Here is a 12,046-nt window from a genome sequence, read left to right as displayed (position 1 = left end):
TAGTAGTAATTACATTTTATTCATATATAACAATATTATGTTATTAATAAATTTAAATATTTCCATCATATGTGTGTTTAACTTAATTTTTAAGCTTATAGTAATTTTTCTGGTTAGAGATGCCTGGAGAAGAATTCTGGAGAAGGCCAGGACCCATCCAGGGCTGTCTACCCATTGAAGAAGAATCATTTTTTGGTAATATGTATGTGTATTTTTATATTTGCTATGGGATCTGCTTTTATATTTGAGTTTGAATGAACACTGAAATTTAAATTGTAAAATTAACTATTCAAAAGGAGCAGAAACCAAAATTGAATTGCTTATTAAAATGTAGTACAACATATTGTAGAATATTAAGAATTCTACCATACTTTTTGCTTGATTTTCTGGGAAAGTTATTTAGTTACTAACTGCAGGAAATTTTTATTGCAAAACTTCTAAGATATTTATTTTCAAATAATTAAACTGCTAGTAAAGTTAGCTGTGTCAGCAGCTCTGTGGGTGTTCATTTCAGTTCTATCATTGTTCATTCTACTTCTTCCCTTTTCTGCTGGTTATTTCTTCAAGAAAGAAGCCAAGTGCTGGATTATTTTACAATATTCTTGCTCTTGTAGAAGACCTAATGGGAGAATGCTTTGTCATTCTGAAAAATTTTATCTTTATTGGGATACACAAACTGTGCTGTTGAGCATATAATGTGCAGTCTACATAACTTTTTTAGTGTTAGTGCACCCACCTGTAGTGTGATATTGTAGCTGAGAAAATACCAAACACCCAGTATGTAAAACTTCATGGCTTTAAACATTTGTGAGTCTCCAGTTTTCATTCCTCATTCAGTCTGATAATTGACATGGGTAACCACAATTACATTAGAAGCTGCTTTGTAAAAATCGAAGCGTTTATATTTGAGAGCTGATAATGTTCGTCTAATTTTTGATATATTTTACTTAATGTAAAAATTGGTATGCTGCTATAATATTATTTTTTGACAACTGATTGTAATTGTAAGAAGTACTTATAATAATAAATATTCACTATTTAAAATTTAAATTTATTCTAGCCTATTATAGGAGATGATGATGTTTCAGCTTTCTCGTTCTCGTGTCTCCCAAGACTGTAGAGAGGGGCACATTATTCTAGAAAGAAAAAAGTTTGCATAAAACTTCTGTTTTTAAGATTTGGTTCTTTTTTATGTCAATTGGTACTAGTTGCATCCTCCCCTTAACCTCGTTTTAATCATTGTTACATGTTCAGCATTTTTGTGACCATATGGTCAGCTTTACATGTCTTCCGATAAAGAAAAATTGCATCTTTGAAAGTGAATTCGTTACTGCTTGTATATTTTGTTATATTTTCCAATTATTATGTTTCTGAATATTATTAAGAGGTGGTACAACTGGTTCTACTTTCTATATATTTTTTATAGTGAGATTTTCCTACCTTGAATATGGAAAACATAATCATTTTGTATTTTCTGGAATTTTGTTTTGATTCAGAGGGCAGTGAATAACATATCAAAGATTTTTTTTTTTTTTTTTTTTACAGTAGAGCTTTAAAGGAGTGCTCCGCAACCTTTTCTCACCTCAACATACCAAAGTTCTTCCTGGAATTCCACGGCATATCAAAAGTTAAAATATATAGCAGTGGCATAGCTAGGGCAGAGTGCGGTGCGTCCGAGCTCCAGCAATTTAGTGGCATTGAAACTACGGTAGTTTCCTTTTTTTTTTTTTTTTTTTTGTTCCTCAAGGAGGTTTAAAAAAAAAAAAAAAAAAAAAAAAAAAAAAAAAAAAAAAAAACAACTTTAGTGTGTCAAATTTTCACTGCCTCGAGCAACATGATCTCCAGCTATGCTGCCACTGATATATAGATACAGTCAAAGGTCGTTAATCCAGGCTCGTCGGGACTTCGGTGATTCCGGATTATAGATCATCAGTTTAAATCTGGTAAGATGGCATGTAGAAATTATAAAATTAAGAATATGAAACCGTAATTAATGAAATAAAGAACAATTATGATCTAAAGGGTATCAAAATTTACAAAAAGAAAAAGCTTAATATTTATTTGTTTACTTTATTAAACATTTCTTTCAATGCAAGTTGTTTAAGATGCTTCGTTTCACGTGATAATACTTTCTCTTTAATTCTATTAAACAGACATAATTTCTTGTTTAGTTACAAAGTTCCGCTGTTCAAGTCCTATAATTGCCGAGTCGAGAATACCGACTAATTTGTGAATCGAAATTTTTTCGTTTTCAATAACCTCTGCATCACTTTCTTCACTATCGGAAGCAAATTATAATGACGAGGAACTTGATTTTAATCATATCAAAGACAGAGTACATCGAGATGAAATAGTACATTTAGTAAGGAATTATAGGCCAAATAAAATAAAAACATCTGCCCTGAAGATAAGGATAGTGCTGACAGATCAACTTCCAATTCATTCCGCGCCGCGTCGGTTTCCTCCCACCGCAGAGCAGCGTGAAATTGATAAACATATTTCAGAATGATTAGATAATCAAAGGATATGCCTTTATCCATTTTTTGCAGCAATTCCACTTTCTGTTTAATTGACTTAATATACTTACAGTAATATTATACTTATACTGACAGAAATATACTTTCGCTTTGTAGATCTTTTACGTATTAGTAAATATATATCGGAAATTCTATTTGACATAATCGAAAGTTCAAGCTTACTTTTATAAATTTGCTCTAACAGTCTGCAAAAAATAATAAGCCGGATCCAATTTGAAGATTATACGTTAAACGCGCATGCGTAAACATATTATGAGCATGCACACACTCATATTCGCAGCCGTAAAGGTCTTACGCGCACGCGTAAACGCCTATGCGCATGACGCATGCGCAGAAAGTTTGTAGCTTTGAGGTCCGGATTATGGGTGTCTGAATTAACGACTTTTGACTGTATTAATTTTATTTTAATACACAAATTTTACAATAAATTTTCATTTTTTGTGATAAGTATACATACATAAAAACTATACTATATTTATGGTACTTACGATTTATCGCAACCAGGTTAGCGCAATTTGTAAGCTTGAATAAAAAAGTATGAATAGAAAGAAAATGTACATTTATTAATTACAGATAATTTTTAATACAGTTTTTTATATTATTTTGTTTTAAAATATAAAATAGCAATTAAACCCTTCCGGTTTCGAATTTGAATAAGTTGCAGAATTATTTTTTCGGCGAAATCTTTTCGCTATTGCTTTTAGCACTGATTGAAAACCGTATTCGCCATAACCATGTACACGTCGACTTATTTTTACTTAAAAAAACATCCCAGAATTGCACAAAAATGGTATTGCGTGTACTCTTGACTTTATCCATGTACACTGCTATTTTCTCATAAATTACAAAAATTTGCACGAAAATGCTGGAAAATTTTGTGAATCTCCACATGCAAAATACGGTTTTCAATCAGTGCTAAAAGCAATAGCGAAAAGATTTCCGCCGGAAAAATAATTCTGCAAATTATTCAAATTCGAAACTGGAAGGGTTTAATTGCTAATAAATTACAAAAATTTGCACGAAAATGCAGGAAAATTTCGTGAATCTCCACATGCTCTTTTTACAAAACTACGTACAACACGTAGGGTTGCCGTAAGTAGGGTCGCCAAATTTGGCAATTTATGCGAATTTTGGCCTGGTTGCGTTAATACGCAAGTACCATATTTACTTTTACACAATTTTAATTATTATAACATGACTAATTAATGTAATACCTGCGCTTTTTTCAATGAACACAAAAGTTTTATATTTGGCTCAGTATTTGACAACACAACTCAAAGTTCTTGGTCAAGATCTTTTAAGCATGACCGCTTATAATTTTTAATTTCCAGAAAAACTTTGCTCTCGTAAATATGTTGTCAAAAATGGAAGTAGTATTGCGACGGCCTTGTTGGAAATGCTAGGATGTTTTTATTAATGGAAATCCAGAAAACGTATAATGGAACTTGGGCAAAATGAAGTTTTAACATCCCATCATTACTTAATTCTATAAGTTCCTGTTAGATTTGCAGTGACAGTGCTTCCATAGAATTTATTGCATTGGTTGGAAAAGGATTTTGAATCCAAGCGTGTTGTTCCATGTTAATAGAATAAAATTTGTGGTCAAATTTCTGCTGAAGCATACTTAAATGTTGTTGGGCAAATCCATGATTAATTGCTTGTTTTCAGTTGTATTATGGTTTGTCTTTTAGTACATTTCTAAACATCCTTTTCCTGTCAAAGTTTGAGCTTTTTTTTTTTTTTTTTTTTTTGAATCTCTGTAATAATGAGGGCACGGAGCACTCTGCCAAACAAAGCATACTATGAAATTGTCTGGCAACTACGTAGGGCGCCAGGTGATGGGATTTATTACAGAGAAATGACTTATAAAATTATGAAACCTTTAAAAGGTTATTTATGTGAATATTTCATTGCACATATTCTTGTTATGTTTTTAAGGAGGACCACTGAAATATTATTTAATTAGAAAATTACCTCATTGCATCGCACGCGTATCGGCTCAAGTCACACCGGTTGTGGAGCCCTGCTTTAAAGTAATCTGCAGTAAATGATTTAAATATAGTTTTAAGAAAGATTCAAAATTTCATTTGTCCTTATATATAAACTAATCCTAATTTAAAGCAAAATCACACTATTGTTTTATTTTAAGGGGTATTTACATATTATCACAGCCACCTTAGTGCAGTTTGGTGAATTTTATGCAAGAGAGGGAACAGTTACTTTTCTTGTAAAAATTATACAAATTATATATTACATACATACATTTAATACAAACATATTTATGTTACAATTGCATATATATTCCAAAAGATAGTAAACCTAGGTACAAACTGTTTTTTGTTTTGTGTGGTGATGTAAATTTTGTAATGATCATTTTGAGAACACGCTCTGAATAACGCTCTCAATAATGAATTTGAAGCATTGTTTTGTTCCTTTAACAATTCTGGTTACCAAAACAATATATTCCTGCAGAAATTTCACCTCTGTTTTTTCTATTGTATAAAAATTGTTAAGTATGTTGTTCCAGAGTTTTGTGTATTCTGAAGTTTTGGCAATATCTACGGAGGTGGTTGGCATAATACTTTACCATTTAAAGTAGCTTTGATAAATAATGCCATTTACAGAATCACTTTTACTTAAAGGTCAAATGCATTTACTTTCTGTAAGTATATCCACTTGTATTAGTTCATTATAATTACATTATATATTACTCTGCCATTTCCTTAACTCAGAATATACTTACTCATTTCAGCAATTTAAATTTAAAAAAAAATACAAGTTACTTTCAAAAATTTTATTTGTGTATGATCTTTTTGTATTAATACGTTTGCTTAGTAATTCTTTTCCTGTTGAAAGGGACTTGCTCTTGACTATTGGAATAATTTCCTTTACTGTTGCCCTTAGTTCAGTTAACCAATTATTCAAATTTTTGTTATCTTTCCTGAACTCCTCAACGTCCCCTCACATTTGCTCGGCTGGATATAAATTTAAAGTTAAGTGAAATGAATATATAAATGGGTAAATCTGGAAGTTTATTCAGAGCGTGTTTTTGCTAGCCAGTCCACTTTACGTTTCTGACTTTGCTGTTATGCGGAGTTGTGAATATGCCTTTTGGCCATTTGAACAGTTATCACGCTGGGTAGGTTGTTGAATAAACTAAGTTAGTCATAACTTAAAGTTACTTCTCTACTCTTTTAGACTTGAATTTATCGTGTTACAGTTCTTAAGTTCCACCACAAATTGTCAGTGTTAGCACAAAGTATGTGCCTTTCTGTTCATAGTTGAGAATAATAAAAAGGGTCATTTCCGCCTTACCTCTATGCTGGTATTATTTCACACCTGTGTGAGAAGTCCCCAGGTTCTTTAGTAGGATGTAGTAGAGTTTATGTGGCCAAAGATAATAAGAGTCTATACTGTACTCAGCATGGGCATGCAATTTCCAATTTTTTAAATTAAAAAGCATATAAGGAAATACACTTATATAGTAAGAAATAGCTTTAAAAACTGAAAATACAATAGATCATCTACTGTTCTGTTGAATGTTTAACAATGCAGGAAGTTATCCCAGCAAATTTCCGAGTAAAGGGATAAAGTGAAGTCTTACCCCTACTAACAATGATGTCACAATTTCTCCAAGAAAACATGCTATTGCCTTCATAGATTCAGGGGATTATGGGGTACCATGTGTCATAGTGGCTTGCTTACTAGTCTTCTTCAAATGATCATACTTTCATTCAAATACTTTTTATGATATTTATTGTTTCTGATAATTCCTGAACTGTATAACTTAGATTTTTCAGGTATAGCTTCTTTGACTATGTCTTTGTTTACAGAGATTTTTTAGAGTGGCATCATCTTTGAGGCTGAAATTTCTGTACTTAAATTTGTCAAACTATGGAATTGTGTTGTCAGAAACAGCACTTTGCCCACGTATAAGCTGACTAGCCTGTTTTTTTTTCATTTCTTTTTCATTCTTTCTCTTTTTAAATAAAAGGCATAATTTGATAATAATGGTCTTTTGGGTTCTGCATTCTTTACACTGCACTAAGACAAAATTATGGCACAACAGAATGTAGCATTATACAACGTGAGCAGAAAAAACTGCATTTAAATATCTGCTTCAATCAATGTCACTTCATATCAGCAGTAAGCAAATAATTGGAAGGAAACTCGCATCAGTTTGAAAAGCAGCAAACTTCTTAGCTGTTATATTTAGTAGAGCTGCCTGTCATACCATTGGGCCTGAGTTTGAATTTTGGAAGAGTCATAGTTATTTGTTAATGCCTAATGAGGGCACTTGAAATTCATCCAGTCAAAAGTCCTCTGAGAGGTTGGTGATAATATGAAATATATAATGGAACTTTGGATTATGCCTTTGGGTGTAAATTTTGGAATATTATACTTACATTGCTTCATTTATAAAATTTAACAATTTTATATTATTGTTATATTAATATTTATATGTTAGTATTCTATTAATTTTTAGAAATTATGTCTATTTATGTGTGGAAGTTTTGCATTTTGCTTTTGCAAACGATAATGCAAACTGAAATTTTTTGGCATTTGTAAAATCTCTGGAAACTCCCCACAATTTTTACAAATTTGCTTTCAATAAAATTACTCTTCTACTTACAAAAAATGTGATCAAACCTAGAGCAAACTGATTCATTAATAAAAACAAGCTGTACTTTTTAATAATAGTATTTTTGATGCTTTCCTGTTTTAATGAACCTTAATACAGTTTTAACATTAGTGGATATTTTCAATATTCATTATATTCCTTCTGCATAATATCCCTCTGTCTTATCCATATATTATGCACTACGAAATTCTTATGTTAATTAAATTCTGCAATGACTTATAAATTGTAATTATATAAATAGTTATCTGTGAGTGCTTCTTTCTTTATTACTTCTCAAAACAGATAATTTTATTACTGAAATTTTGTGTCTAGGCAAAACATTTGCCTCTATGCTTGTTGTGAGTTTCATATATAAAGTGAAAAAAAATACCCAACTGCATTAGTAGATACTTCTAAAGTCATACATTATGTTCCTCTGCATAATATTCGTCAGTCTTATCTATATATTATCATATTTACTAAAAAATTTTGATACCAATAAAATTTTAGAACAGTGTATGAATTTTAAACATTTATAGTGCTTCTTTCTGTATTAACATCTCAAAAATATTTTTATTCTCTCACATTGTTTCTATTACTGAAATTTTGTGTAAAACAGAAACTGATGCCATTTTGATTACAAGTTTTTGTAAGTCTGGTAAGTGAAAAACTGTCCCCCCTCTCCCAAATTTTAAGACTTTTCTCTTTGAAATACACCCAAAAAGTGTGACATCAGTTCAGGATTAACTTTTGTCATATTTCATGATGTCAGAAATCACTTTTGAACATTTTTCATCAAATTTTCAAACATTCACCATTTTATTCAAGCCTATTCAGTACCCTGTTGGGTTCATTAGGAATGTGGTGACTGAAAATACTGAAGGCCTCTAGTGACATCCAAATCACTTTGATACTTTAAACTGATTTAAAGTTTTTATAATAATCTAAAATACTATATATACAGAGAGTGTTCACACATTTTTGTAATGATTTTCTTCTTGCATTTAAGTATTAAATTTAAGTACAAAAGTGACTGGCATCAAACTGGAATAAGGTTTAATTATTGTCTACAGCATTAAAAATATTCTTTTCTTTAAAATAATGTGGAAAAATAAGCATTGGATTGAAGGCTATATTTTTGTGCTGTACGAAGAGAAATATTCTTATTCAGTTATTAAAAAAATGTGTGAAAAGCATGGTTTTAATATTCTACTCATAAGGTAAGTGACATAATTAATATGAAAGGAAATAAATGTCAAAGTTTACATCTGACTAAGAAAAGGGCAAAAAATGTCTACCCAACAAAGGTACGTACAGCTATTATTAAATCTAAAATCGCATCTCGTGCTTTAAAAGAAAATCCAAGCCCCCAAAGAGCTATTGCAAAATCTTTAAATATCTCTGTGAGAACTTTTAACAAAATTACAAAATCTGATTTAAAGCTAATCAAAACAAACAAACAAAAAAAGCATGATGTTCATCATGTTCACCTAATGTTGAAGCATGTTTCTCGGTATAAGGCTATGGGCAGATTGCTGTAGGAATATTATTTGGTAGGTGAAAAATGGAAATATATAGTTACAATTGATGGGGCTTGGATATATGTATCTGACTGGAATAGAAAAATGTCGATTTACTACCAAAAAAGAGGACAAAAAGACTTAAGTGTGTTGGTTCAGAGAAAACAAGGAAAGTTTTTCTAAAGGTTTTATGGTTATTACTGGATTCTCTTATAATGGAAAACTTGAAAGTAGAAAAAAATGTCAAAATTAATTCTGATTACTATCAGAAATATGTTTTAACACCTGTTTTTAAAGAAGAAATTCTCTCTCTTTATCCAAGCAATCTTCATTGTGTTAAGTTCCACCAGGATAAGGCTCCGAGCCATACAAATCTACTGCTTCATTTTTTGAAAAAATGAGAAATGAAACCGGAATTGAAGTTATTCCCTTTAAATGCATCCCATTCAAGTCCCCTGATGTGTCAGCTGTGGATTACTGTGCATTTATACTTAAGTTCTTTATAAGCAGCATCTCAAAACATTGGATGGATTCTGGAAGATTGTGAAGGAGGAGTGGAATAAAATCAACCGTGATGTTTTAAGAAAAGGACTTTAATCTTGGAAATCAAGATGTAATATAGTTCAACAAAAGGGCTATCAGATAGAAGAACATGTTAGAAAATAAAATTCTAAGATTTGTTTGTATATAAATCTTTGCAAAATGAATAAAAAAATATGTGAACACCCACTGTATGTATTGCTTTATATATTAATCAATCGTAGAGAAAAATAAGAAATTTAGAACCATTTCCACAAAGACCCGAAAAAATAGAGATCAAAATCAGTAAATCTAAAATTCTGTATAAATATGTAAATAGTTATACTGGATACAAAATAACAGTTGGTTATAGATGTAGTAACAGTAAATAGTAAATAAGAATACAGTCAAAAGTCGTTAATTCAGACACCCATAATCCGGAATGATCTATAATCCGGACCTCAAAAGCTACAAACTTTCTGCGCATGCGTCACGTTCACGCATGCGCACAGGCATTTACGAGAGCGCGTAAGACCCTTACGGCTGTGAATATGTTTGTGCGCATGCGCGTTTAATGTGTAACGGAGTTATACGCTAAGCTAAAGTTATCTAATTCAGTTAATGTTGCAGATTGCGTTGTTCCTTAATCTTCGAATTGGATCCGGCTTATTATTTTTTGCAGACTGTTAGAGCAATTTTATAAAAGTAAGCTTGAAATTTCGATTATGTCAAATAGAATTTCCGATATATATTTACTACAAAGCGAACGTATGTTTTGAAATCCGAAATCTGTTTATCAATTTCACGCTGCTCTGCGGCAGAGGGGGGGGGCAGAAACGTAATTATTAGATTATGATAGATTAGAAAGATTATGTCAAATAGAATTTCCAATATATATTTACTAATATGTAATTTGTATCTACAAAGCGAAAGTATGTTTTGAAATCCGAAATCTGTTTATCAATTTCACGCCGCGGATTGGAAGTTGATCTATCAACACTATCCTTATCTTCAGAGCAGATGTTTTTATTTTATTTGGATTATAATTCCGTACTAAGTTTAGTATTTCATCTCGATGTACTCCGTCTTTGATATGATTTAAATCAAGTTCCTCGTCATTATAATTCGCTTCCGATAGTGAAGAAAGTGACCCAGAGGTTATTGAAAACGAAAACATTTCGATTGACAAATTAGTCGGCATTCTCAACACAGCAATTATAGGACTTGAACAGCGGAACTTTGTAACTAAACAAGAAATTATGTCTGTTTAATAGAATTAAAGAGAAAGTATTATCACATGAAACGAAGCAACTTACATTGAAGGAAATGTTTAATAAAGTAAACAAATAAATATTAAGTTTTTTCTTTTTGTAAATTTTGATACCCTTTAGATCATAATTGTTCTTTATTTCATAAATGACGGTTTCATATTTTTAATTTTGTAATTTTTGCATGCCATCTTACCAGATTTAAACTGATGATCTATAATCCGGAAAAATCGATAATCCGGAATCGCCGAAGTCCCGACGAGTCCGGATTAACGACTTTTGACTGTATAACTTTATAGGGTTATTCTGTTCTTGTGTAACATATGTGAATATGATTTTATGTAATTTTTAAATTATGCATAAAGTATAATAAGCTTATATAAAGTGATAGTTTGCTTACATTTAAAAAAATCTATCTTGTATATCATTGAAAGTTTTCATGACCTGTATTTTCATTATTATATTTTTATGACTCATAAGTGCTCATTAAAATTAAATATGCAAAGGATTTTATCATTAAAATTCCGTATAAATATGTAAATAGTTATACTGGATACAAAATAACAGTTGGTTATAGATGTAGTAACAGTAAATAGTAAATAAGAATATAACTTTATAGGGTTATTCTGTCCTTGTGTAACATATGTGAATAGGATTTTATGTAATTTTTAAATTAGGCATAAAGTATAATAAACTTAAATAAAGTGATAGTTTGCTTACATTTAAAAAAATCTATCTTGTATATCATTGAAAGTTTTCATGACCTGTATTTTCATTATTATATTTTTATGACTCATAAGTGCTCATTAAAATTAAATATGCAAAGGATTTTATCATAAAAATATTTAAAATATAAATTATTATTTATTCAATATACCTAATAATAATATTTTACATTTTAAATGTTTTTACAATAAACATTGCCTATCCACTTATAAGTGAATTTGTAAAATAATTCCATAAGTTAGAACAAGGTTGATTACAAACTTATGTGCATTGCAACTTTTTTTTTTTTTTGCTTTTAAATAAAGTGCCGAGAGAATTCATTAATATGGATTCGACTTTACTGAAAGGGGACAAGGCTTCAAGGAGCTTTAGACCAATCACAGTACAGATGAGTAACGAAATTTATAGTGCGCGCTGTCTGAAATTCTAGTAATATTTTCCCATTATTTCACTAACTCACATGCTGTAGTATATTTAAAAAAACATGGCACAAAACAGTATTATGACCAAACATGCAGCAGAATATGCTGCTGTGTGATGTGAAGGAAAATCCTGTTTTTTAAGAGGAAAGTTAATGCAGGAATTTAGAGCTAAGAAATAAAGAGAGACGGATACCATGAAAGCAACGGTAAATAGATATGAGTAAATGAATTGAGCTTACTTCAAATCTTTTTAGAAATAAACAATTTTAATCATTTAAATTTATAATATGATTAATTTGCATTACAATCTAATAGCAAACTAAGTTTTATTTATTTATTTTTTCATGCTTACATGAAAACGTAGTTTTCACGCATTTTATTTTACAGTTAAAATTAGAAAAAATATTTCTTTCTTAATGCTTCTTCCCCCCTT

At 30.5% G+C, this 12,046-nt stretch overlaps 1 long non-coding RNA gene across 1 annotated transcript in view; it reads left to right on the top strand.

Annotated features, from left to right (window-relative positions):
- The window catches only part of LOC146997914 (uncharacterized), a 42,869-nt gene that overhangs the window by 10,480 nt on the left and 20,343 nt on the right, over window positions 1-12,046 (top strand). The window contains exon 2 of the long non-coding RNA XR_015040130.1: window positions 118-202. This is a non-coding gene — a long non-coding RNA (uncharacterized LOC146997914). The remainder of the gene's footprint in view (window positions 1-117; window positions 203-12,046) is intronic.

The sequence above is a fragment of the Stegodyphus dumicola genome, chromosome 3 (assembly GCF_044657685.1).
Source record: "Stegodyphus dumicola isolate Sdum_Otavi_A_Nest chromosome 3, ASM4465768v1".
Taxonomy (NCBI): Eukaryota; Metazoa; Arthropoda; class Arachnida; order Araneae; family Eresidae; genus Stegodyphus; species Stegodyphus dumicola.
The sequence above is the reverse complement of the archived record's forward strand: the minus strand, read 5'-3'. Positions and strand labels throughout refer to the sequence as shown.